This window comes from Pleurodeles waltl, chromosome 3_1 (genome assembly GCF_031143425.1).
Source record: "Pleurodeles waltl isolate 20211129_DDA chromosome 3_1, aPleWal1.hap1.20221129, whole genome shotgun sequence".
Taxonomy (NCBI): domain Eukaryota; kingdom Metazoa; phylum Chordata; class Amphibia; order Caudata; family Salamandridae; genus Pleurodeles; species Pleurodeles waltl.
The window spans coordinates 1,937,430,324-1,937,458,186 of record NC_090440.1 but is presented as its reverse complement, the minus strand read 5'-3'; positions in this window follow the sequence as shown (position 1 = coordinate 1,937,458,186).

The following is a 27,863-nucleotide window of genomic DNA, read 5'->3' as shown; positions in this document are numbered from 1 at the left end:
ACACTAACCTCTTCCCTACACCTCCCCCCTTCCTTCCCCTAGGGCCAGGATGTCTAGATCCCAGCCCAGCACCTCAGCCACCAAATCTGCGTCCCCTGTGGTCCGTGCAAGTCCGGGAGGATCGAAGGGGGCACCCGTCAGAGCTGCCAGTGTGCCACCTACAGATGGGAAGGACCACCCGATTCCACCACCTACCAAGGTCCAGAAGGGGCCGGCATGCAGCAGGGGAAAGTCGTACCACCCACCCAGCAAGGCCTCATCCAGACACAAAGAGGACAGTGCCAAGGTCCCAGCAGTGACTACCAAGGTGGGGAAGGGACACAAGACAAAGGCCAAGTTACCTCAGGGCATGAAGCCTCCTGGTGAGGGGCTGATGACCACCATTTCCCCAGAGATGCCAGTGACCTGTACCACGGTCACCACCGTCACGACGACCGCCACCTGCACCGCCGCTGCCACAACTTAAATCAGCAGCATCCTCCCCAAGAATCAGCCGTCCGAGGCTGCCGGAGATGGTCTGGTGTCTCCCTCGACCACTACAAACACATGCCCCGCCGGTGCCACTACATCGGACGTCAGCAGCATCGCCAGTGGGCAGCCAACCGAGGCTGCAGGTGACGTCCTGGACCGTGGACACACCACATGAGGCACCACCACCAGCACTAGCACTACCAGCAGTTTGCAGCCTAAGTCACCGCAGGATGGAGTGTGGCTCTGCCTCCATGGAGTATCATGCTACCTGTTCCATGCACATCTTGTGGCTCAGACACCCAGGTGAGAGAATGTGAGCTGCCACACCCCAGGTGCAGCATCACTGGGCACAATGCCCCCTCCAGAACCAGTGTAGATGTACATCCACTCCCCCAATCCTTGGCAGGATGAAGCAGACTGGGCACAAAGCCCAGGTGCAGCATCACTGGGCACAATGCCCCCTCCAGAACCAGTGGAGATATGCATCCACTCCCCCAATCCTTGGCAGGATGAAGCAGACTGGGCACAATGCCCCCTCCAGAACCAGTGGGTAAACCATCCACTTGAGAGTCTGTGGCTTTGAACTCCCCAGTAACAGGCAGTGGTCAAACCACCCACTTGAGAGACTGTGGCTTTGCACTTCCCAGGACCAAGCAGTGGGCAAACCACCCACTTGAGAGACTGTGGCTTTGCACTCCCCAGGACCAAGCAGTGGGCAAACCACCCACTTGAGAGACTGTGGCTTTGCACTCCCCAGGACCAAGCAGTGGGCAAACCACCCACTTGAGAGACTGTGGAATTGCACCACCCAGGCCATCGCTGTGGGCATGTAGCCCCTTCGAGGAGCAGGGGTGTCGTACCATCTTCCAGCTGAGGTACCCCCCTCCCCTTCCCCCAAAGGTGCCTGTGTTTTTTTGACCTGATGCCCCTGCAGTGTTCTCTCAGTATTTGAGGCAGGTGTCATGTGTGGGCTTCGCCCATGCTTTCTGGGACCACTGGTCCACGGACATTTACAAGGGACAGTGTACGGCCTTGTGTACATAATGTAAATATTTGTATATACTGATTATTTAAACTTCTATTGCTATATCTGAATGTTCCAATATAACAGTAGTTAAACTCATTTCCTTTTGTCCTTGCGTTCTTCTAGGGGGTGACAGAATGTATCAGTAATGTTGTTGGATCTGTTAGTGTGTATGGTGTTGTGGGTGAGGGTGGGGGTGTTGCGTGCCGCGTGTGTGTGTGTCAGTCTCTTTTCCCTCCCCCTCCCCTGTGTGCTAGGTGCAGGAATCACCGTTGTCGCCGCCGCCACCTCCTTTCTACTTCCTGGTGTATGAGTAGATACACCAATATGGGGAGGATCTGCAATTCGGGCTCCATGGCGTCCTGGTTCTTCGTGGAGTGTCAGAAGGTGAGTGGTTCCCCTTCGATGTACTGTTTCCGCCATGCTTTTAATGTCATTGGTACCGCCCCAGAAAAGCTGGTGGATTGGCCTCTAATGATAGGGTGGGCAATACATTGTCTTCCGCCTGTCTGTTGGCAGTGACCGCTGCGGTGTTTGTTGCTACCGCCCTGGTGGTCAGAGTGTTAAAGTGGCTGTCTATGTTGGCAGTTTCCGCCGTGGTCATAATTCCATTTTTTTTACCGCCGGCCTGTTGGCGGTGTTACCGCCGCTTTAACACCGACCGCCAGGGCTGTAATGAGGGCCTATATGTGGGATGAGGGGCTGAAGGTTATGAAAAATCCTGCCACTGTTACTGCGGTCTTGCCCCGCTTAGATAAGAAATATAAGGCAGTAGACGATGCCCCAGCCTGTCTAACTGGACATCCCAAACCAGACTCAGGCCCTCATCATGAACTTGGCAGCAATCACCCCCGACCGCTATGCTGTCTGTGAACAAAAGACCGCCAGTTGCGGTGAACTGCACACCGCCTAATAATGATGCCACAAAGACAAACCTCCAAAAATCCTGCAACCTCCACCCACCCCCAGGGCCAACAATGGCAGAAAGGCAGTAACCTCACCCGCCACCGCCATGCAGACAAATCCCCCACCCACCAAATAATGATGCACAAACCAGCCTGGCGGACAGTGAATGTCGAACAACCATTGGAAGTACGAACGATCACGGCCAGCAATGGGACCAACTAACAACACATCCACAACACTATAAACACACACATACACACCCCATAAACTCCAATAGCATGACAGATATTGACAACACAACACGCATACACTGAACTAACCATCACACAAGTCACACACACAAAAGCACCACCAAATCTCATACATTACTCAACCACCATCCCAAGCCACACACCCAACCACACATCAGCACCCACACCAATACACCTATAACACACCACCTACAACACACACCATGGCACTCCCTAAGCACCCACGCTTCACTGACGGGGAGTTAAGGATCATGGTGGATGAAATACTCAGGTTCGAGCCACACCTATTCGGGGCAAAGGTGCAGCAGGCATCCGTGGCCAGGAAGATGGAGCTAATGCAGATGATTGTCAACAGAGTAAACAAAGTGGGAAACCATCCAGGCACAAGGGAGGACATCAGGAAGAGATGGAATGACCTGCGCGGAAGGTTTGGTCCATTGCATCGAGACACAACATTGCTGTACAGAAGACCACCTCCTCCCCCCGAATACAAAGACTGGGAGGAGAAGGTCCTAGCTATCCTGCGCCAGGAGGGCCTCACCGGACTCACTGGAGGACTGGACTCTGGTAAGTCAACTACAATACCTTAACAGTCACCACACCTGTAATGCATGTATCACCCCATCCCCTCACTACCATCAGGACCCCATCCCCTACCCAGTCCACAACACCCACACACCCACATCTAAGTCCCCTGCATGCTCACAATCCCCCAAACAAATCATCATCCAGCCCCCTGTGCACAGTCACCTACCCCTGCATGGAATCCCAGTGGCACGATAGCACCCACAATGCACCTGCACCCCCCTCAAAAAGTGCACCTAAATGTACACAAAGAGACTTTCCATGCCACTAAATAGGAATTTTATTATCAATTAGTGCTGACCAGTGCTGCAATTGACAAATATGTACATGACACCCACATCTCTATTCTCTATTCTCTCACACACAGGCACCACAACCCATGCCACCAGGATGGAGACATCAAGGAGTGCCAGTCCTCCACCTGAAGACGGAGGCCCCACTCAGGAGAGCGCAGAGGGATGTCTGGACACAGAGGAAATCCCTGGCCCACCCCACACCCCTGCATAGTCACCCTCCAAAAGCCCCACCCAGGACACCACTGACACCCCTACCACTCAGCTACCATCATCAGCTCTGGCCAAACGACCCCACACAGGCGTCACTAGGCCACGGACTGGCTGCCCACATGTACAGAGGCCAGAGTCTCTACCCACCAACAGGCAAGATGATGAAGGGGCAGCTGCAAGTGGGACTTCCAGACCTGTGGGACACAGGCACAGGGGGCTAGGGCCAGTGGGAGGGCATCAGTGGCCCAGGGGGATGGCCAAAGGATGGATGCAGCAGCCTAGGAGATGATATCTGAGGTCATGGGAGCATACCACCATTCCCAGGACAGGATGGGCCAGATCCTGGCCACCTAGGAGCATAATCAGAGGCTGCAGATAGCACACCACCAGGAGGCCATGGAGCAATGAAAACAGCTCAATGCCACCATGGCCTACATTGCAGAGGTGCCGCAGTGCCAGTACCACAGCCAGCCTGAGTCCTCCATCCACCTGCAGGCCCCTACCACTAGCCAGGACACTGCCCTGCCATCTACATCTGCAGCATCCACTGTACTGTTGGCACTGTCAGAGGACTCACAGGACATCAGCACCCCTACCCATGCATCCCAGCTGCGCCTTCGTAAACGTGCCCTCAGACCCAGATATGCCACTGAAACACCAGCCAAGACAAAGCCCAGCGCCAGGAAGTGACCCTGCCCTGAACTGTCTCCCTTGTGTGCCACTGAGCTACCTCGTTGACATGCCACTGCCATCCCACCATCTTCCAATGGCCCCATGGACTATATCCCTGTGCAACCAACAGCTGAGCATATGTACCTGAGTATGTTGTTCACCATGTGCCCACTCTCTTTTACTGTCCCAACACTCATGTATATATTGACATTGAATAAATGCACCTGTGCACTCAAAATATATGACCTTAATCAAAATGAGAGATCAATTGTGAATGTGAATGCATTAGCCAGTTAGCATCATAATACCACTTTTAATGCAGGAGGGGATCCAACACACTGTAGTGTCTGAAGTATGTCACACTGTACATACAATTGGGTTCCCTGGCATCTGCCACTTCAGTCATGATTTTGCATTGTCACTGACAAAAGACACCACAGTACTTATTAAATGAGTCAGACTGAAACAATACATTGAAGACATCAGCATCATTGAACAGTACCTGAGAGTTACTGGAAGTATAGGCGAATTAGCTGGGTTCTGGAGTAGATATCTTCCCCCTCTTCTTCCTCACCATCACTCTAATCCCTCCTCTTCGGTTGCAGGGCAGGTTGTATAGCACCCTCCTCTTCCAGAAGTGGGATAGCTTTCCTCACAGCCAAGTTGTGCAGCATGCAGCAGCCCACCACTATCTTATACACTGTGTCAGGGACATAGCACAGGGATCCTCCAGAGAGATGCAGGCAACAAAATCTTGCTTCAGGAGTCCTATAGTGCGCTCTATCACCCTCCTAGTATGACCATGGGCTTCATTATAATTCCTCTCTGCATCTGTCCTGGGATTCTTCATAGGTGTCAGGAGCCATTGCATGTTGGGGTAGCCAGAATCACCTGCAACAGTGGGCGAAAGAGGACTTGAACACACACATTTTACTTGCATACCGCCTGCCTGTCAGCTATGTAACTGATCCAGTGTCATACACACGCACCTATGAGCCAAGCTCTGTCCCCCTGTAGTTGTCCCATTATGTGTGGCACACTGCTGTTTCTCAGGACAAATGCATCATGGAGAACCTTGCATTGACGGGAAATGTATTGATCAGCAGTACAGACCAATTGGACATTCATGGAGTGATAGTTCTTACGATTCCTATACACCTGTTCATTCAGGGGTATGAGGGCTATGTGGGTTCCATCAATGGCACCAATCACATGGGGGATATTAGCAAAGGCATAGAATCCAGATTTGATGGCAGTGAGTTCAGCCCTTTGTGGAAACTAGACATAAGTTTGTAAGTGTTGAACAAATGCATCCAGGAAATTGGACAGGATGTGGCTGAACATTGGCTGTGATACCCCTGCAGCCATGCCCACTGTCATGAGCCCGTGGCCGAAAAATGGAGCACAGATAGCACTTGCACAGTTGTAGGTATGGCATGCTGATTCTGATTGTCCGGCTTCAGAACAGGATCCATTACTGCACAGAGGACAAGGATTGTAGCTCGATTAAGTCGGAAGGTAATAATGATGTGACATTCCTCCATAGTGGCCAGATCTACCAGGGGTCTGTAAATAGATTGGGTCCTCCCTCGCCACATGGGTCTGTACATATGGGTGACGAAAGAACACATTTTGAGTTTCAACATACACTTGCATCACATATGTCACTATACTTTTCTAAAATGTGACACAAACAGAAAGAATGAGGTACACCGTCAGGCTAATGTATGCTGAGGTTTATCTGTCACTTCCAACCATGAGTACATGTGGGGATCAAAGAATCATGTCAGTAATTGATGAAGGGGAGAGAGAATGGGGCTGTGGATGAGGCCCCAGGCCAGCATGTGGAGATGTAGTGAAAGCAAAATGGCAGCCTCCTGCCATCCAGGTATGGTAGTGTGGAAGTGACTTCATTCCGCTGGAGTTAGTCGTCATGGCGGTAGGCGGTGTACACCATCGTGCACCTGATCATTGGATTACATGGTTGTCAGTGGGGAACCTGGGCCAATCATGATTGCCGCCATCGGGACAGTGCACACCGTTGCGTTATCTACCGCCATTTTGACAGACCCTTGACACTCGACTCCTGCATTACGTGAAGGGTAAAACTCCACTGCATGTGTTGCTGTGTCCTGACTCTGGTCCCTGAGATGGTGAGTGTGACAGGGGAACGGGCCCAGCCTTCACCCCGGAGGAACTTGAGAACTGGTGGACGGGGTCCTACCCCTGTACACGTAGTTGTATGGGCAACTAGAGGAACAGGTGAGTTGCTATCTGTCATCCTTAGATGTGTGAGATTGTGGCAGATACCTGGATGCGTTTGTGTTCGCTGTGGAACTGCCCAGCCGTAGTTTGTCTAGAACTTTCTGCTTGTAATTTGTTCATTTGCAAGTCTCCATGGCCATGTCAGAATGAACGGGCATGGCATTTGTGTATGGAGCACCCACACTGACGTCTGTTTCTTTACTCTGTGTGTCCCATGCAGGTCAGCACCCATCAAAAGAGAGGCCTGTGGCAAGCCATTGCCAAGGAAGTGCAGACCCTGGGGGTCTACAACCGGCAGAGCACCCACTGCAGGAAGCATTGGGAGGACCTGAGGCGCTAGGCCAGGAAGACCGGAGAGGCCCAGCTGGGGAAGACCTCCCAACGAGGAAGGGGTGTCCGTCAGACCCTGACCCTACTAATGGTCTGCATTCGGCGGTGGCCTATCCAGATTTGGATGGGCGCTTGAAGGCGGCACAGCAGCCGCAAGGGGGTGAGTACCAACACTGTTGTGATACCACTATGATGGGTGTAGTTGGGTGCTGTGGGATGCATGCATTGTAGTGCCAGACAGGTGTGTCCCTGCAGTCCTGCCCCCTTCCATGTCCTTGGGATAGTGTCATAGCTAGTTTTGGCAGGGTCTCTAGGTCTGTGAGGGGTCCCATTTTTGTCATCTGGTATTCTTTGTGGTCTCATGAACTTGTAGATGTATTGGCTTAGCATAGTCTCTCATGGGTTCACTTTACACAGTGCATCAGAGTCATGTTTCAGGAAGGTAATGTGGTGTATTCTGAGGTCATGCCTAGTAGTCAGGGCACATTCATAACGTATGTTGTGTCTGCTGAGGGTTCGTGCCTGACCTGGGTGGGAGTGTCTGTGCCCAAAATGTGCCTATTTCAGGGATTTGACATAGTCTTTTCTTGTTTTGTTTCCCCACTCCTGTGCTCTTGTCTCCCTGTGTACATTAGCATCATCTGGCGAGGGAACTGAGGCACCGGCAAGTGGGGATGCAGCAGCCCACGGTTCCAAGGATGCAAAGTCAACCGACGCCAAGGGGACCAGTGGGTTGGAGGGCAATGGGAGTACCATGGGGGAGGCAAACACCACTGGAGGTAGTGACTCTGATACCTCCTCCGATTGCAGCTCCCTGGTGGTGGAGGACCATACTGGGCCCACCCATTCCTTGTCATCTTCTGCCACCCCCCATACAATCACCACCATCCGAGTTGCCCCCCACAGAGTTACCCGTGCCCACTCACCCAGGAGGGCGGGTGTCTCCTTCGCCCCAGGCACCTCATCCCCTGCCCCAGTCAGCCCTGCTGCCCTCACGGAGGAGGCTATTGACATCATGAATGCCATCCAGGAGCTAGCATCCCAGATGCAGCAATGCAATGCATACCTGGAAGGCATTCACGGTGCCATGTCTGGCCTACAGAGATCTTTTCAGGCTCTGGCCTCCTCTTTGACGGCAGCCAGTGTCCCTGGTCTTTCCATTCCCCCTCCCCCCACCTCTACCCCTGCCAGCACCCCACTCCCTTCACCCATCCCAAGCACACATACAGGCAGCCATGCACACATATCAACACACAAGAAGCACACAGAGAAACACAAGCACCACACTTTCTACCACAGGCAGGCACACATCCAACATACCAAAGCACACACAACAATATCCACCTCCCCCAGTGTGTCAGCATCCCCGCCACTCTGTCTGTCAACTCAATATGCACACCCACATGCACTGCACCCTCAGTCACTGCTGCTGCCCCCATTCATGCAAGCACCACAACAGCTAACATACAGACATGCACCCCAGACACCACACCTGCACTCACCACGACTACATTCACAGACACTTGCAGACACTCACCAGACCTGCAGACACCTACACAACATCGATCTACACTGGCAGCCTGTCTTCTCCCACTGTGTCCACCCCGCCTCCTCCCACAACACTCAAACGTTCACACACATCCACACCACACACATCCACCATACATAAGCATACTAAACAGGCACCTGCATCTACGTCCAGCACACCTACTCCTGGTAAGACCACTCCCTCAATCTCCACTCCTAGACCTGGCTCCAGATCCCCTCCAACTGCACCTAAGAAACTTTTCCTATCCTGTGTTGACCTGTTTGAACACACTGGCCCACCACGTCTTGTCCCTAAACGTTCCCATGCCCTTGCCCAGTCCACTCCTTCCTCGTCTAAGTCCACCCCAGTCCGCCCTTCCCATTCCCGTGCCCCTTCCCCAGAGAGGAAGAAGCCCTGTGTTGCCCCATATCCCTCTGCCACCCCCTGGTCCGGGCCCACTCCCCCTCCTTCCAAGGGCAAGCACAAACCCCCTCCACCTCCTAAACCTAAGCCCAAGACCCCCCCATTCAAGACCTAAGTCCCCACCCCCAGCCCCTGTTCCCTGAGGTGCCTGGCTGCCCCATTGATGCCCTTGTGGGGGTCAAGTTTGGGCTATATTTTCCCTTCAGGAACTTTATCATGGGCTTGCCAATGGTCTTATTTGGACATTCCTGTTATTACTTACAATAAAATTTGAGTGCCAGCAGTGCTGTTGGCACAATATAGGGATGTTGTGCAGCGTTTCACTGTGGGGTGTATGGGGGTGTTGTACACAGGTGTGTGCATTGGTGCAGGTATTTGTTGGCTTGTGTCTGGTAAGTACATCTTGTTATGGTATGTATGACTTGAGATGGTGGGAGTGCATTGCAGGGTGGGTGTGTAACTGTTCCCTTTCTTCCCATGTGTACTAGGCTGCGTTAATTTCCGTCTTCATCTTCGTCGTCGGTCACGGTCCTGCAGGAATATGGCAAGGAGAAGCAATGGCATTACTTCCAACTCTCTGTCCATGTCTGCTTCGGCGTGTTCTGTGTACCTCCAGTGAGTGTTTCCTTTTATATTGTTAGTTTCCTCCACGCTTTCCCTGGTGGTGGTTTCTGCCCCAAAACTGATGGCGGTATGGTGTTTCATTATTTGGTGGGCGGGTAGGGCCTTTCCGCCGGCGTGAGGGCGGTCTCCTCCGTCGTCGTCGTACTACAAAAATGGTGGACCACTACTTGTTTCTCATTGGCTTCATTATTTGGCGGCCCAGACCGCCAGCCTGTTGGAGGTAGTTACTGCCACCGCTGGCGGTGCGGTGTTTACCGCCATGTTCATAATGACGCCTCAGTTTTTACTCAGACAGCACAGCGCAGATCTAGGAATCCTTCAGTGCCAATTTCTGCTCCACCTGACAAAGGGGGAAGAAGACTTGATTATATAGGAAAGCACTCCTCCTTAATGTCTTCTCTTATGGTGAGGGCGTCAAATTAATTAGCTATGATAGGCAGATACGACAAGCAGCTATGGGCAGACATTGCTCCTTACTTAGACCAACTCCCAGAGGATTCAAAGGCGGAAGCAAACAAAATGCTACAGGAAGGGGAAAGAGCTTTGGTTGAATTCATTGACTGTGCTATGGATATCGCTACCACTGCTTTTCAACAGATGGCAGGAGACACTCTAAGAAGACAGGGTAGACTTTGTGTGACTTATTTTAGACCTGTAGTGCAAAACAAAATCCTTGACCTGCTTTTTGAAGGAGAAGCCCTTTTTGGCAAACACATTGATGATACCCTGCAGAACATAAAAACTGATATGGACACAGCCGAGAATCTTAGAACCCTCCAATTTAGGAAACAACCCTTTCGGTGAGCCAAAGGATGGGATATTCATTCTACAGGCGGGTATTTCAACAATATAAATATCCATCTTTCTTCTTGGCTTACCAATCCTTATGTCCTCAACACCAACAGAGACAGCCTCCGCAAGCTGCATATGCTAAGGCCACTGTCATGACCACACAAACTAGCCAAATCAAATCAAAGAAATGCTTGAGAAAAGCAAAGAGATATCCTCAGTGGAGACAGCAAAGCCCAAACTGGAAGAAGGTTTGCAGAGTAATCTTGCGCTTATTTCAAAGGAAGAATCAAGAAGAGAAGATTCAAGATGGCCGTCGTGAGTCCTGAAGGTTAGTTACAGTTCTAGTCTTGCAATCAGTTGGTTGCTAGGTTCCGAGCTCACCAGCTGGAAGCTTCGCACTTCAACTGAGGTCTGACAGGAATCAGCTGTGTGGAGAGAGAGCGCGCTTCAGAGCAGAAACTCTTGTGAGGTAAAATTACTCTTGAAGACTATTTTACAGAAAACGTGATAAACATTGTCAAGGTTTATTCGAGGAGTTTGATAGTAGAACGTTCCAGTGGAGGTTTGGCAAGGCTACAGAGTTTAATGTATGAATAAACCTTGTGTTTACAAGGTTCCTGTTTAAGATACTAAAGTCAAAAGAAAAACGAACTTTAACAAGCAAGTATTTACAAATACCAAGGTTATAAACGAAGGCCGTGTTTAACAGAGAAATTAATGTTAACAAGTAAGCATTTATAAATGCAACAGTAATAAACCAAAGTAGAGTTTAAAAGAGAAACGAACTTTAATAAACAAGCATTTACAAATACAAGTTATCGACAGATGTCGAAGTAAGAAAGGAGAAACTCATTATAATAAACAAGCATTTACAAATACAAGTTATCAACAGATGTTGAAGTAAGAAAGAAGAAACGAACTTTAATAAACAAGCATTTACAAATACAAGCATTGACAGAAGTCAAAATAAGACAGGAGAAACAAACTTTCACAAGGAAGAATTACCAATGCAATAAACGTAATTTAACTCTCTAATGTAAAGTAGAAACCAACTAACATCAGCTGATTTGGAGAACGCATTATCACCAACTATATATAGATATATATATATATATAGCAACATAAAACCAATCTCTTACAAAGGTTGAGAAGTTCTTCCAGAATCAGTAATACGCATTTTTAAGAAGAGCTTTGATTCATAGAGAGAAGCAAGGCTACAGAGAACTCAGGGTGACTGAAGAAATAACAGAATTAAAGAGAATTAAGTGTTAAGAGTAGAAAGTGGAAAACTGATGTTGTATGTCCCTAGTAATTGCGACTGTGACTCTTGCAGGTGCTACATCCAATCTTAGAAGTGAAGAGGCAGACTGAGTACTGACGTTCATCATCTCTGTGGCAGTCTCTCTACAATCCCATTACCCTTTCCCCCTCCGGGGTACTCAGCACGAAGGATTAAAATTAGTTGTGAGTAGCTCGGTCGGGACTGAGGAGTTATCTTCTGCTTCTGAGGAAATCAAATTGAAGTATCCTGACAACCACACAAAAAAAACAGAGCAGGACGGCAAACAAGGAAGGCAGGGTGTAGGCAATGACTTCTTACTAACTCTGGCATCTGTTAGAAATTTTCACTTTTCTGACTGAAAAATATAACTATTGCAACTGATTTTATTTCACTTAATGTCTTTATTAATTTTTTTTCTATCTGGAAATCCATATTTTCACTGTTTTTTCAGGAATTATTCACTTTCTGTGAGATAAATAACATAAATTACCCTATAGCTGCTCTGTTTATCTGCTGTGAGTGACCTAACTCTTATTGTGGAGTCTTCAACAAGGAATGGCATAGGTATCCTTCAGTAACTTGCATACAGACGATTGATCTAGTAGGCATTAGTTAAAACGCTCTGTAACTTTCATAAGTCCTGGGGTACCCAATGGCTGGTAGGGTGCACCTGAGATGGATGTGGCCCTTTGCCACTTCTGTCTTGTGATCTGACCTACTATGGCACACAAAGCAGAGCACCAAATGCACATTTTTATCACTTGACTCTCAGGGGAGTGGAGTGATGGGGTGGGCAATCCAAGGCTTCTCAAGGAGGCGTTGTGGCGACTAGGCACTCAGCAAGCCCCTAAAAGAGCATAATAATGACTGTTTAATCCAGTGTATTTTATGCAAAAAAGAAGTACTTTATTATCCACTGTGCAATACTACACCAAAAGGATATCAGCAGATGTACAGTGTTCTTATGAGGTTCTACAGGAAAGGTACTATCTTAATTAGCAAAGCTAAATCATAGATGCAGACTTATAGTGAAACAGCAAGCAAATTGCTGTGCTTACGACTCATATGTCAGTCTCTAGGGCAATCTATCTCAGTTCGTTTAACAATTAAGCTCCAGTCTCTTTTAGGCCCCATGTCAGCTTAGATCCAAATCAGTTCAGGTTTACCTGCTTTTATGGTAGTGGGAAACAGACACAAGGTCCTTGTCATGGTGTGGCAATTGGGCAGCCTCTATTCTAAAGCTGGAGTAGCTCCAGGTGCTGCTTCTGGACTGTGTGTCAGCCACAAGACCCAGAGGCGATGACAGGCCCAATGCAAAATTTCTTTTCAAATGGGCAATAGCTTAACCTTGAGTTCTCAGTGAGGCCGTCTGTTCTGGGTGGTTCAAAGTCATGGGCAGTGCTGGCATCAATCACCAATCCTCAGGCACAGCAAAGGGAGCTTATGGAATGCAGTCAAATTTGTCTTTGACAGCGCAGCACACCAGTCCGTAGAAGGGCACATTGAAGACCCACTCCAGCACTCTGGTCTGCGCTTAAAGATGTCTCTCCCACTGTGGATGCCCTTGAGTAACGGACACACTGTTGCTTTTCTTTGGTCCAGCACACAAGATGCGATTATCAGGATGCCAGGAGAAGAACACTGAAGGATGCGGCTTGGGGGCCCATGAGGAATGAAGGGTCTACAGGACCTCAAATATGGGGCTGAGGTTGTTTGCCTTTGATGTTCTTGGCCCATGGTACCATGGCTGTGCAAGCTGGACTAAGTATAACCTTTTTCGCACTTGCCTCTCAGGGTAGCAAGGATGACCATTCACAAACTTTTTAGGGAGGTTGTGTTGTGGTGCTAGAGCTCAACAATAAATAACAAAAACAGTAAAATGAATGTTTAACCCAGTGCTTCTCTTTTTAAGGAAGTACGTACTTTACACTCTCAGTTGTTGCATTCAGTACTACACACTACAATAATTGAAACAAGTTAGTGTCTTCAGGTGTTACTTTGGCAGGTGCTGTGTCCATCCTGCTCCCTCTCTGTCCCCAGGCTCTCTCCGCCCCAATTCTGGGTGAATCCCACCCACAAATCTCTCTAGGGGTAAACAAGTGTAGCACGAATATAGCACAGCTGCAGTTCACTGTTTTTCCCCCACCCACCTCCAAACCATATGTGTGCTCAGTTTCCAAGTGTCCCACTTCATGGGATGAGTCGATTCTGAGGATCACTTTCAGGCCACTTAGGCCCGTATTTATACTTTTTGACGCTAAACTGCGCTAACGCAGTTTAGCGTCCAAAAAATTTTCAACGGCTAACGCCATTCTGAAGCACCATGCGGGCGCCGTTTTTATAGAATGGCGTTAGCTGACCGGCGCTGCCTGGTGTGCGTGAAAAAAAACCACGTACACCAGGCAGCGCTGGCGTAGGGGAAAATGGCGTATGGGCGTCTCAAAATGGGGCAAGTCAGGTTGAGTAAAAAAAAAATCGCCTCAACCCGATTTGCGCCAATTTTTTACGACGCCCATCCCCCATTAACATGACTCCTGTCTTAGCAAAGGCAGGAGTCATGCCCCCTTGCCCAATGGCCATGCCCAGGGGACTTATGTCCCCTGGGCATGGTCATTGGGCATAGTGGCATGTAGGGGGGCACAAATCAGGCCCCCCTATGCCACAATTTTTTTTTTTTTTAAATACTTACCACAACTTACCTTTTCTTCCCTGGGATGGGTCCCTCCATCCTTGGGTGGGCAAGGGTGGCAGGGGGTGTCCCTGGGGGCAGGGGAGGGCACCTCATTCTGAGCCCACAGGTCCCTTAACGCCTGCCCTGACCCAGGCGTTAAAAAGAGGTGCAAATGCGGGGTTTTTTGCCCCGCCCACTCCCGGGCGTCATTTTTGCCCGGGAGTATAAATACCACGCACATGCCTGGGAGTCATTTTTAAGACGGGAACGCCTACCTTGCATCTCATTAACGCAAGGAAGGTGTTCACGCCAAAAAATGACGCTAACTCCATGAACTTTGGCGCTAGACGCGTCTAACGGCAAAGTATAAATATGGAGTTAGTTTTGCGTCGAATTTGCGTCGAAAAAAACGACGCAAATTCGGCGCAAACGGAGTATAAATATGCCCCTTAGTGTTCAGAAAGCTTGCCCACACATTCACAGAACATCGGACCATTATCAGGCTTCTATGGAGTTCATGTGAGCTGAGCGAAGGACCTTGTTCAGCAGTACATCTTTTTTGGCTTCTTCACAATCACTTGAAAATCTGAAGTCCAAGACTATTGGTAAGTGTGGTCCCCTGGATAATCTCACCCGCAACAAGACCCCTGACCTGAAGGGCTACGAATTGAATAGTCCACACATTATGCCGCCTTCCTTTCTCCCTGTCAAGTGATGGTCTACAATGAGACCCTCATGGCCGGTTCCCTCCCCAACTCCCTACAGGAGTCCATGGTAGTCCCCTTCTTGAAGCCAGATAGAGACCCCACCAATCTCTCTTCCTACCGCCCAATAACCATACCAGGAACAGACTACAAGATCCTGGCCAGGTTTTTAGCAGACCAGTACTTAAATGTGCTCCCACAAATGATTTACCCTGATCAAAATGGCTTTGTGTTTGGCCGCAATACTTCCTACAATACCCGCAGCCTGTTTTATGTGATGGATCAAGCATCCCTAGTATACTCTTCAGCAGCACATCTGATACTAGACATAGAGAAAGCATTCGACTCCCTATCTTGGGAGTGTCTGTTCGTGACCCTTCAAGCGGTGGGGCTAGGTGCCCGTTTCCTAGCCTACACTAAGCTTCTATATACCTATCCCACTTTCCGTGTATGAATGGCCGCCTAATAATCCTCTTCTTCGCAGTCAGTCATGGCAGGGCTGCCCCCTATCGCCAGTCTTTTTCTCCATAGCCATGGAACCAATGGCACACCTGATCAGACTGGAAAGTTCCACCTGGGGGATATGGCTGAACGAAGTTATGCATTCCCTGTCCATCTATGTCTACAACGTCTTACTCTACATATGAGATACAGTTGTTGACACTTCCCCGCTAAGGGGTGCCTTCCAGGACTTCGGAGCGACGGCCGGACTCCGGGTAACTGGGGAAAATCCTATACTTTCCCGCTCCGGAGTAATTCTCCGCTGCATCCAGTTACCTTTGGCCTCCCGTCTCTAAACTGGCAGGTCACGGCTCCCCGATACTTACCTATATCACTCTCAGGAAGATTTGTTTGAAGGCAATCTAAAAAGGGCATACACTACCAAGTGCTCTCAAGTGTGCTTCTGGCAACTACTTTCCTTAGCCATCATAGGTAGGATTACATTTTGAAAAATAATAATCCTTTCCCGGTTGTTGTATTACTTTGTTAATGTACCAATGTTTTCTCCAATGGCTCCTCTTTTGTGACATAAACCATCTGATAGGGGACTTGCTCTGGAATGACGGCAGTCGGTGGGTTGCCCTTGTGAGAAAGTAGCCTCTTTCTAGCATGGTTACCCACACATTTGTTTGTCAGTGTGTTTTTACTGTCTCACTGGGATCCTGCTAGCCAGGACCCCAGTGCTCATATTTAAAACCCTGTTTGTCAGTGTGTTTTTCCTGTCTCACTGGGATCCTGCTAGCCAAGACCCCAGTGCTCGTATTTGTGGCCTATGTGTGTGTTGTCGGTATGCTTAACTGTGTCACTGAAGTTCTGCTAACCAGAACTCCAGTGCGTATGCTCTATCTACTCACCAAATTTGTCACTATAGTTTAGTGACCCCATATTCCAATTCCAATTGGCACACTGGACCCCCCTTATAAGGCCTAGTATATGGGGCCTAGGTACCCATGGCATTGGGGTTCCAGGAGATCCTTATGGGCTGCAGCATTTCTTTTGCCACCTATAAGGAGTTCAGACAAACCTTTCTTCAGGACTGCCACTGCCACTGCAGCCTGCACGAAATAGTGCACACCTATATGTCTAACCTTCATTAACTGAAGGCTAGGTGCATAGTTACTAGGTATGAGGGCACCCTTGCACTAGCAAATATGCCCCCACGTTGTCCAGAGCCAATTCCCCAGACTTCGTGAGTGCTGGGATACCATTACACGCATGCACTACATATATGTCAATACATATATGTAACTTCACAATGGTAACTCCGAATATGGCCATGTGAGGTGTCTAAGATCATGGAATTGTCCCCCCATTCCAGATCTGGTATTGGGGGCCAATCCCATGCATCCTGGGGGCTCCACCATGGACCCCCAGTACTGCCAACCCAGCTCTCTGAGGTTTCCACAGCAGTCCCAGCTGCTGCCACCCCACAGACAGGTTTCCGCCCTCCTGGGGACTGAGCAGCTCAATCCCAGGAAGGCAGAACAATGCATTTCCTTTGGGAGGAGGGTGTTACACCCTCTCTCTTTGGAAATAGGTGTTACAGGCTTGGGAGGGGTAGCCTCCCAGAGCCTCTGGAAATGCTTTGAAGGGCACAGATGGTGGCCTCCTTGCATAAGCCAGTCTACACCGGTTCAGGGACCCCCAGTCCCTGCTCTGGCGTAAAGCTGGACAAAGGAAAGGGGAGTGACTACTCCCTGTCCATCACCACCCCAGGAGTGGTGCCCAGATCTCATCCATTGTGTCCCTGGCGTTAGCCATCTTAGATTCCAAGGTGTGGAGATACCCTTGAGACCTCTGAGTGGCCAGTGCCAGCAGGTGACGTCAGAGACCCCTCCTGATAGGTGAATACCTGGGTAGGTAGCCAGCCCCCCTCGCATAGCTATTTAGGGTCTCTCCTCTGGGTGTTTCCTCAGATTCAGCTTGCAAGACTCCTCCAGGAATCCTCTACATCCTCTTCTTCAGTATCCAGGACGACTCCTGTGACCTGCAACTTCAGCTCCAGCCAGCATTTGCAACAGTTTTCACGGTGTGCATGCTCTGAGGACTGCCTGTCTTCACCCTACACCAGAAGAACCAATGGAATCTCCATTGGAGTGACGGAGTCACTTACCTGCTTCTGCAGACACCCTTCGGCGATGATGACTGATACTCTGGGACTCCTCTCCTGACGACGAGTATGCTCCCAGGAACACAGGTGGTGGACCGACATGACCCAGACTGTCCTAAGGTCCAGCTGTCCAAATTTGGTGGAGGTAAGAGCTTGCCTCCCCGTGCTGCTACAGTACCCCTGTGCACTGCGTCTTCTCCAGCTCCTTGAGCTTCTGTGCACTTCTTCCAAGAATCCTTTGTGCACATTGTAGCCCAGGTCCCCAGCACTCCATCCTGCGACACGCAACTCGTTGAGTTGTTCTCCGGCGGCGTGGGACCTTCCTTTGTAGTGCTGCGACAACCGCAATGTGCATCTTCTTTGTCCCTGTGTCCTAGGACTCCAGTGGGTGCTGCCTGGTCTTCTGTGGGCTCTCTGAAGTGCTGAGAACCCCCTCTGTCTCGTTAGTCACAGTTGAGACCCCCAGGTCCATCCTGGGTCCAGGCAGCTCCTTTTTGACGCACACCGCGTACTTACGCAAACCAAGGCTTGTTAGCGGAATCCAGCAACGCAAACAGCCTGTATCCAACAACTCGACGTGTGACATCTGCTGCACCAAGCATGAACCCACAGCCATCATCTTTGGTGCTCTTCTGTCTTCTTCTTCTTACCATAGAATACACTTTTGCACCATCTTCTAGGTTGGCAGGGGCTCCTGTCCTTCCTGGACTCTTCTTCGACTTCTGGACTCGGTCTCCTCTCTCCACAGGTCTTCAGGTCCAGGAATCCATTTTGTTGATTGCAGGCTTGCTTGGTTCTTGCAAAATCTCTTATCACGACTTGTAGTGTGTCCTGAGGAAACTTGCTGTACTTTACTCCTGCTTTCCTGGTCTCTGGGGTGGGGTACTTTACTTACCTTTGTTTTTTTCCTACACTCCCAGCGCCCCTCTACACACTACAGTTGCCTAGGGGGGAATTTGTGATTCGCATTCCACTATTTTAGTATATGGTTTGTGTTGCCCGCTAGGCACATTACAATCTATTGTATTTTCTACAGTTTGCACTATTCTATGACTGTTTACTTACCTGATTTTGGTTACTAATGAATATTGTGTATAATTCTTACTGCCAGAAGGAGTATTGCCTCTAAGATATTTTTGGCCTTGTGTCACTAAAATAAAGTACCTTTATTTTTGGTAACAGTGAGTATTGTTCTATATTGTGTATACGTACTGTGTAACTATAGTGGTATTGCAGGAGATTTGCATGTGTCCTAGTTCAGCCTAAGCTGCTCTGCTACAGCTACCTCTAGACAGCCTAGGCTGCTAGAACACTGCCTACATTTCACTAATAAGGGATAACTGGACCTGGTATAAGGTGTAAGTACCATAGGTACCCACTACAAACCAGGTGAGCCTCCTACAGCCCTTCACAAACTGCAGTTGCCAATGGGCCAGGGGGGCCTGGGAGCCCCCTGTTTCGAATCTTATGATTTAGCAGCCCAACTCCAATGGGTAGTCCATTGACTGGCGAAAGGAACACGTTTGAAATTACCACTGAGGCCGGCCCGCTCCCAACACACATACTCCAGCAGCTCCTCCTTGGAATTACACTGCGCCTGGTTGTTGCTCAGCTGGTTGGTGCAGAAGTGCCTCCCTAGAACCTTTCTCCTAACCAGCACAGCTATGCCCTACACCCCACAGTGGATCAGCTCCTAGAATGGCAGACACATAGGTTTGACACAGCTGAAGATCTCTTTCGAGATGGACAGCTCCTGATGTTCAAACAACTTCAAAAAGAGTATGCCATGCCCACTGGGCAATTCCTTATGTACGGACACCTGCTGGCTTCAATGCACTATTAATGGGGACCCCTTGAAGCAGAGCCACTTAGACACTAAGTAATACACACATTATCTTTGATGGGACATGGGTGGCACCTTATCACATGGCTCTACAAAGCAAACAGAGCACATGCTGATGCTCCCCAAACACATCTTAGGCAGTGCTGGGAAGACAACATCGGGAGGCCCTTCCGCGACTCGGAATGGACAAGGGCACTGGAGTCCTCCTAGTATCTCACAATGGGTATTTCAAAAACATCCAGTACATGCTTCTTTGAGCCTACCTCACCGCCGCCCACCTCAACAAAGTATTTCCTACAGCGCACCTCACATGCCTGGGATGCTCTACTCCCAAAGCAGATCTCCAACACATGTTTTGGTCTTGCATTAACACGTTTCTGGGACGAGGTGCATACAACCCTGGCCATGGTCACTGAACTCAACACGTTCAAATCAAAGAAAGCCACAGCGCTGGGATTATTCCTGCTATGGAAACACCACAAAGTTTGAGCCCGTTTTTGCCATCTAGCTCTCTTATTGGCCAAATGCCGACTAGCCATGCACTGGTAGGCCCCACGCCCTCTACCACATGCTCAGTGGCACACTCCATTATCCCAATGGGGGGATGCAGAGAGCTCTGCACTGCATTAGGAAGAAACTTGATGCATTCAGCGGTGCCCTATCACAGCAGCATGAGATGTAATGTTACTGTAATAAAAGGTACAGACAGCAGGTGATTCGCCTTATGGAACCCCCTCAAATCAAGCTACAACACTGGCCTACACCACTGCCGGGAGGCCCCCCCCCAATCTGCTAGGCACCCCCCCATATGCAGATGGCTTAATAGCCCTGTTATCACCTAGCAGCTGCACACGTGGTACATCTCACTATCCCTAACGCAGACCACTCCCTCTAGCACAAACCTTAAAATGGCACCAATATCCCAAGGACGAACGTATCACCTTCTCACCCTGTTGCTTCCCCAATAGAAGGAAAAAAAAACTCCACAGTCGAGACATCCCGCCTGAATCACTCCTCCCTCAGTACCGCAATCACCAGGTGTTGTGACTAACCTAGTAACTTCACATTACCTTCCAACATCTCTCTTGATATATGCTTTATTATGGGCATTCAGATATGGCTCCCAGTGGTCTCAGAGTAGTCATCTGCTATATACCTCCATGTTATCAGTAATCATTTGCTGTCCGTGCACTCATACTACGCACGAAGGCTGTCTGGGCAAAGACTCTGTAATATTATTTTAGCTGAATATTACAAAGAAAGGTTACTAGGCTACTCATTTGTTAGCAGGAAGAAAGAGTCCTGCCTGTCACTACTGATTTAAAACATGCTGCCATCACAACCCAGTGTTTTTAAACTGGTACAAGGACAGTAGTCTCAAGCAGAAGTTAAGGCATCCTTAGTGCGCCTCTCCAATTCAGCGAACCCCTCTCAGGGGCTCTGTACCTTTAATCATACCAAACCTAAGCGTGCTCAGATGATTCTTGTATCCCCGAGGCTCAAACAAAATTGGAATTATCCTGGAATCTCGCTGTTGGGTGACCAAAGGCAGGGATGCACACATGCAAATTCATTCAGGGAACATTCCCTTTTCAGCATTAACAAATTGCTTTATCTTGGTGTACTTACTGAGGCATAGTCCCAAATATTAAGGTCCTTTTTCTCACTGTGTCCTTCAGGATTCTCTGGACTAAGGTGGGCCCAGTTCCTGATGTGCTCAGTGATGATACTACACAAACTACTACAAAGGTCCACTGAAGATTCCTAGGATGTGTGAAGGCAGGTGATTGTATTTACAGCCACAGGCATTTAATTTACAATGTATATAAGGCATCTAATGAGATATTTTATTTACCTCATTCTGAAGCTCAAGCCTTTTAAAAAAGTGTATGGTCTTGGTCATGATGCGGCTTCCTCCAGCCACAGTAGTTACTCTAGTATTGTAACTTTCATAGATTCACATGCTTCAATCATTCCCCATCGTCGAGATGACTTTCCCCCGGTACATTATAATAGCAATGCAATGATACCTATAGTGTATGAACTTTAGTTGTCTGTCCTTGTACATTTGAGAAAAGAGACCAAACCGAAGTTTCAGCCAATCAAGCTGACCTGCCCTCTAGAACACACATTTGAGAAGCTCCAGTCTCTCAGATTTTCTACCGCATGTAGTGATAGGGAGTCTCCACTCTGCTCAGTTACACCTTTCAGATATCATTTCTGGTATATGTTTTCCTCAGAATATTGCTTCTACCAGTTGAAAGCTTCTAAACCTTTTTTTGGCTTAGAGAAAATAAATGTTTTGCTTCAATTACCATGTCTGACAAAGAGAAAAGAAGTCTCTTTCGAGCCTGCAAGACCTGTGGCAAGAAGAGGCTGCATTTTGAGGATTCCCATAAGGGCTGCATATATTGCCTTTATCGGACCATTCTGCGAAGGATTTTAAGGTATGCAGGACATTCACAAACAAACCCTTAATTTCAGGGAGGGCAGGCTATTCATTTTTTTTAAACCAGGAAAAATCCTGTTTCTGGTTCTGACAATGAGGAGTAGTCTACATCCTCCAGAAAGACTAAAAAAAGGGACAGATCACCTCAAGCCCGCCATACAGAGGAACCGCCCCAAAAAACTTTACAAAAGACTAATCAAGGGTGTTATTAGGCTCACAGTCCTTCTAGTTCTCCTCACAGGAGGTCTACATCCTCCCATAAAGAGAGAAAAGAGTGTTCTGCCTCATCAGAACGTTGTAAAAAGGCTTCTTCTGAGCCTCCTACTCGGCCTCCTACAATTTGACATTCCTTCAAGAAGCCATCTGGAAAAGCGCTGATGACGGCGTCGATGAGAAAAGTGTCTACAGCAGAGTCGATAACCTCTGCAGCAATGACTGTTTACACAGAATGCAGTTCTTCTAATGTGCATAACACCATCGTCTAGTCATGTCATCGACGTTGAAAATAATCATCTCCTCCCATCTGTTGAGGAAAGCGACAATGAAACCATCATCGACTAGCACATCTTTATTGCCTACGACTGCCGCGTCGACAGGGAGTTGGACCGTTCTTACAGCCAGCACCATCGACGACGTTAACGACACTGTCGACGACAGAAAGTATCAAGAAACAGAGAAAATCTAAAAAAAATTTACCATTGCCCACTTCTCCAAGTAAAATATCACCATTAATTCCTATACATATTTTGGAGGAGGATGAGATGGCCATTTGGTGTTGCCCACAGCCCTTCGGAGTTGTAAACTGCCAGGACTTAGATGACGACAACCTATATGATCCTCAACCCTTTTATTCACCTGGGGATCAAAATTCATACCAGGAGGAAATATTTCCTATGCCTGTATCCCTCATATCGGATTTACAATCAATGCTGGCGGACTATGGGAAGATATTTCCACCAGTCAACACTGAGGCCCAGCAGGCATCTATACCTTCACCAGTGCCACCTCCTTCCACACCTGTTCGATCGCGGGTGCTTCTTTCAGACTTACCCCCGCATACACCTCTGTCAGTCCAAGTACAGGATCCTGTCAACTTCGGATGATGACAGAGATGATGGAGAGTTACAGGATGCTATTGAGGAGTGGGATGATTATCAGATACCTACGCCATCTTCTCCTTCCCCTGTCCCAGTGGACTCTCCACCAGGTGAGATTGGGGGATTCTACAGTTTATTGCAGCTGGCCGCGAAAAGATTTGCTCTTTCTATGCCAACAAAGCAGATGGACTGCTTCTTTTATGACTTTAAGGAAACCTTACCAAAAAGGTGTGAGATCATTTCCCATAGTTGACTATAGGTGGGATGAGGGGCTAAAGGTGATGAGAAATCCTGCCACTGTTACTGCGGTCTTGCCCTCTTAGATAAGAAATATAAGGTACCAGATGATGACCCAGCCTGTCTAACTGGACATCCCAAACCAGACTCAGTTATGACTCAGACAGCACAGCGCAGATCTAGGAATCCTTCAGTGCCAATTTCTGCTTCACCTGACAATGGGGGAAGATTTGATAATTCAGGAAAGCGCTTCTCCTTAATGTCTTCTCTTACGGTGAGGGCGTCAAATTTATTAGCTATGATAGGCAGATTCGATAGGCAGCTATGGGCAGACATTGCTCCTTACCTAGACCAACTCCCAGACGATTCAAAGGCAGAAGCAAACAAAATACTAGAGGCAAGAGCTTCGGCTAAAGTCATCAACTGTGCAATGGTTATCGCTATCACTGCTTTTCGACAGATGGCAGGAGCCACTGTTTTAACAAGGCAAGGTTGGCTTTGTACAACTTCTTTCAAACCTGAAGTGCAGAACAAAATTCTCTACTTGCTGTTTGATGGAGAAGCCCTTTTTTAGAAACATATTGATGATCCCCTGCAGACTACAAAAACTGATACGGACACAGCCAAGTCTCTTGGAACTCTACAGTTTAGGAAACAATCCTTTCTGGGTGCCATAGGAAGGGATAACCATCCTACAGGGGGGTATTTCAACAATATAAATATCCATCTTTCTCCTCAGCTTACCAATCCTTAAGTCCTCAATACCACCAGAGACAGCCTCCGTAAGCTGCATATGCTAGGACCACACAGAAAAACAGAGCAGAAAGGCAAACAAGGGAGGCAATGACTTCTTACTAACTCCGGCTATCTATCTTTCCTCAAATTAAAAAATAGGAAGAACGATTTCCCAGTTTTCGCAATTGGCAAAAAATTGCTTCCAACCAATGGGTGTTAAACCCTATCCAATTCGGTCATACACTGGCAACATACCTCCACCGCCGCAAATATCCATTCACCATACTATGACACACACACACCAATCCGTCACTATTCAGCCACATACACAATTCTGCCACACCAAAGGTCAGTGATAAACTGGCAGTGTCAAAATCCACACCGTTGCGTCAACTGAACAATGCCCACCACATTATGACCCACAAATCACCACGGCGGACATTTCATGGCGGTAAACCATTGGCGGTACATACCACTGCGCTCAAAATACACACACACAAACAGAACAACACCACATTGGACAATTCAAACAACACACACCTGACACCCATACACACACCACACACACCCACTCACACCACTATAAAACACACACCCACATTACCCACAACCCTTTACCATTATAAACAATTGCCACCAGAGAGAGACAGCAAGACCACAGACACAACCAGAGCCACAAACTACTCACACCTATATGCCACTCAGGTACCCCACATCACACACCCCAAACCATTACCCAACACACCCTCACCTACACACCTCACACAACACCCATTGCACCATAAAAGACACCCCCGTTTCACAGAGTAGGAGCTAAGGGTCATGGTGGAGGAAATCATCAGGGTAGAGCCACAGCTATTTGGAGCATAGGTGCAGCAGATATCGATAGCTAGGAAGATGGAGCTATGGCGGAGAATCGTGGACAGGGTCAATGCCGCAGGACAGCACCCAAGAACTAGGGATGACATCAGGAAGAGGTGGAACGACCTACAGGAGAAGGTACCGTCCATTGCAGCAAGACACCAACTCGCTGTACAGAGGACTGGCGGTGGACCCCCAACTCCTCCCTCACAACTAACAGCATGGGAGGAGCAAGTCTTGCCAATCATGCATCCTGAGGGCCTGGCTGGAGTAGGAGTAGGACTGGACTCTGGTAAGTCAACTCTTTACTACTATCACCCCCCTACAATCCCCCTATCCTGCATGCCATCGCATACCCTCACCCACACCCTCACTCCCATCACTCCACCTCCTCCCACACTCCCACCGTCACATCTCACTCATCCCAGTGCCAAGCCCTGCCTGCCATACCAATGCATGGACACCACTCACAGCCCTGCATGAACACCTATCACTAAAGTATGCATACTAGAGAGAATCAGCTAGCCCACCACACACCAATATACACAAGTGAAAGCTGCCAGGGCAAATACAACCAAAGAGGGCAAGCCACCGATGCACAATATGTCAGACACAGAAACAATAACACATCATTTGCAACCCCCACAGGTACCCCAGCCAATGTCACCCGAGAGGAGGTGGCAGCAATATCCAGTCCCCCAACTGAAGAGGTCCACAGTGATGACAGCAACTCTGGTCTCCTGGATCTGGATGACCAACCTGGCCCATCAGGGACCTCTGGACAGTCAGTTATCCATGCCCAGTCACACACCACCACAGGGCCTCCCCCATCTGGAAACACCACCACAGCACCCAACCAGCGTACCCACACCTCTGTCCCCAGGACACGTCAATCAGCAGTGTGTTCACCTCTACAGGGACCCCAGGGCAGACCTCATACCCAAGACAATCAGGGACCTGGGGTCAGTGGCAGTGGGCACACGGTTCAGGGAACAGAGGCACAGGCCAACAGGGAAACTGGGAGGAGTGCTGTGCGCCAGGGGGAGGATAGGCCCAGGGAACTGACTCTCCAGGAGGCACTTGCAGAGATCCTGAGAGCATATCAACATTCCCAGGACACGATGGGCCAGATCCTGGACAATGTGCAGGAGAACGGGCGGCTGCAGGAGGGACAGTACCAGGGGATCAGGGAGGACTTTGTAGGCCATTAACACCACCCTGGTCTCTATATCAGGGGTGCTGGCAGACATGACCTATATTATCAGGGAGGCAGTCACACAACAGCGGGCCCCTGCCACTAGCCAGACATCTGAACTGCCTTCCACAATCGCTGCCGCTAGTGGACAGGAGGCCCCACCACAGGACCAACAGGCCACCGGCACCCTTCCCCCTGCAGAAGGAGAAGCACCCCAAAAATGTTCCCTGCGATCCAGACAGAAGCCAGAGACTATTGCCAAGACCCCTGCCAGGAAATGAGACACTCCTGATTGTCACCCTTGTGTCCCACTCAGTCACCCTGTCCACCTTGAACTGCCATTGCTTCCCTTCCTATGTCCCCTTGGACAATGCGCCTGTGCTACAGACTGGAACAATACGCTGGAATTTCCTCAATCATCACCCCATCTCATTGCATTTGCCCCTCAATATCTTAGCACTTTAATAAACACCCTTGGAAAAAATGTAAGAATGGAGTATGTCACATTTTTTAAGTATGTATTTGTTTAACCAGGTTCAAACATTGCAATTCAACTGTACAGTAAATGAGCATATATGAATGGCCTGTAGCTGGCTGCAGTGATTACACCAGGAGCTATTGTGAGGCACCAACATCTGTAAAATGAATTGCCAAAGGGTACAGTAAGTGGACATAGAAGTGGTAAATAACAGCATGCCAGTGCCAAAGAAATTCAAAATAATGGCAATGAAATCTGAAGTAACACTGTCTTACCTGTGTGTCATTGGAAGTATTGTCTGATCACTGCTGTTCTGTTGTCCTCATCCTCACATCCTCATCCTCTACCTCCTCATCATCACTGTCCACAGGGTCCACTGCTGCCACACGGGCATCTCCAGCCTCTTCCTCCTGCAGAAAAGGCACACGGCGTCTTAGGGCAAGGTTTTGCAACATGCAGCATGCCACTATTATCTGGAAGACCTTCTTGGGTGAATAGCACAGGGATCCACCTGTTAGATGGAGGCACCTGAACCTGGCCTTCAGGAGGCCAAAGGTTCTGCCAATTATCCTTCTGGTTCACCCATGTGCCTCATTGTAACGTTCTTCTGCCCTTGTCCTGGCATTCCTCACAGGGGTCAGCAGCCAAGATAGGTTGGGGTAACCAGGGTCACCTGCAAATATAGAGGGACACCATATAGCCACACACTATCCCATATGCCCCACACCATACCCATATACTTACTTATACTGTTTGGGGACCTTGGGCTCACCTATTAGCCACACCCGGTGCCTCTGGAGTTGGCCCATCACATATAGGATGCTGCTATTCCTCAAGATAAAGGCGTCATGCACTGAGCCAGGATACTTGGCATTCACATGGGAGATGTACTGGTCCGCCAAACACACCATCTGCACATTCAGAGTGATAGCTTTTTCTATTCCTGTAAACTTGTTCATTTCTCCGGAGGGGGGGGCAAATGCCACATGTTTACCATCAATGGCACCAATGATGTTGGAGATATGTCCCCGGGCATAAAAGTCTGCTTTCACTGTGGCCAAATCCTCCACCTTGGGGAATACAATGTATCTGCGCATGTGTTTCAGCAGGGCTGACAACACTCTGGTCAACATGTTGGAGAACATTGGCTGAGACATGCCTGATGCCATGGCCACTGTTGTTTGGAAGGAACCACTTGCCAGGAAATGGAGCACTGACAGGACTTACACTAGAGGGGGGATACCTGTGGGCTGGCGGATAGCTGAAATCAGGTCTGGCTCCAATTGGGCACACAGCTCTTGGATTCTGGCATGATCAAGTCTG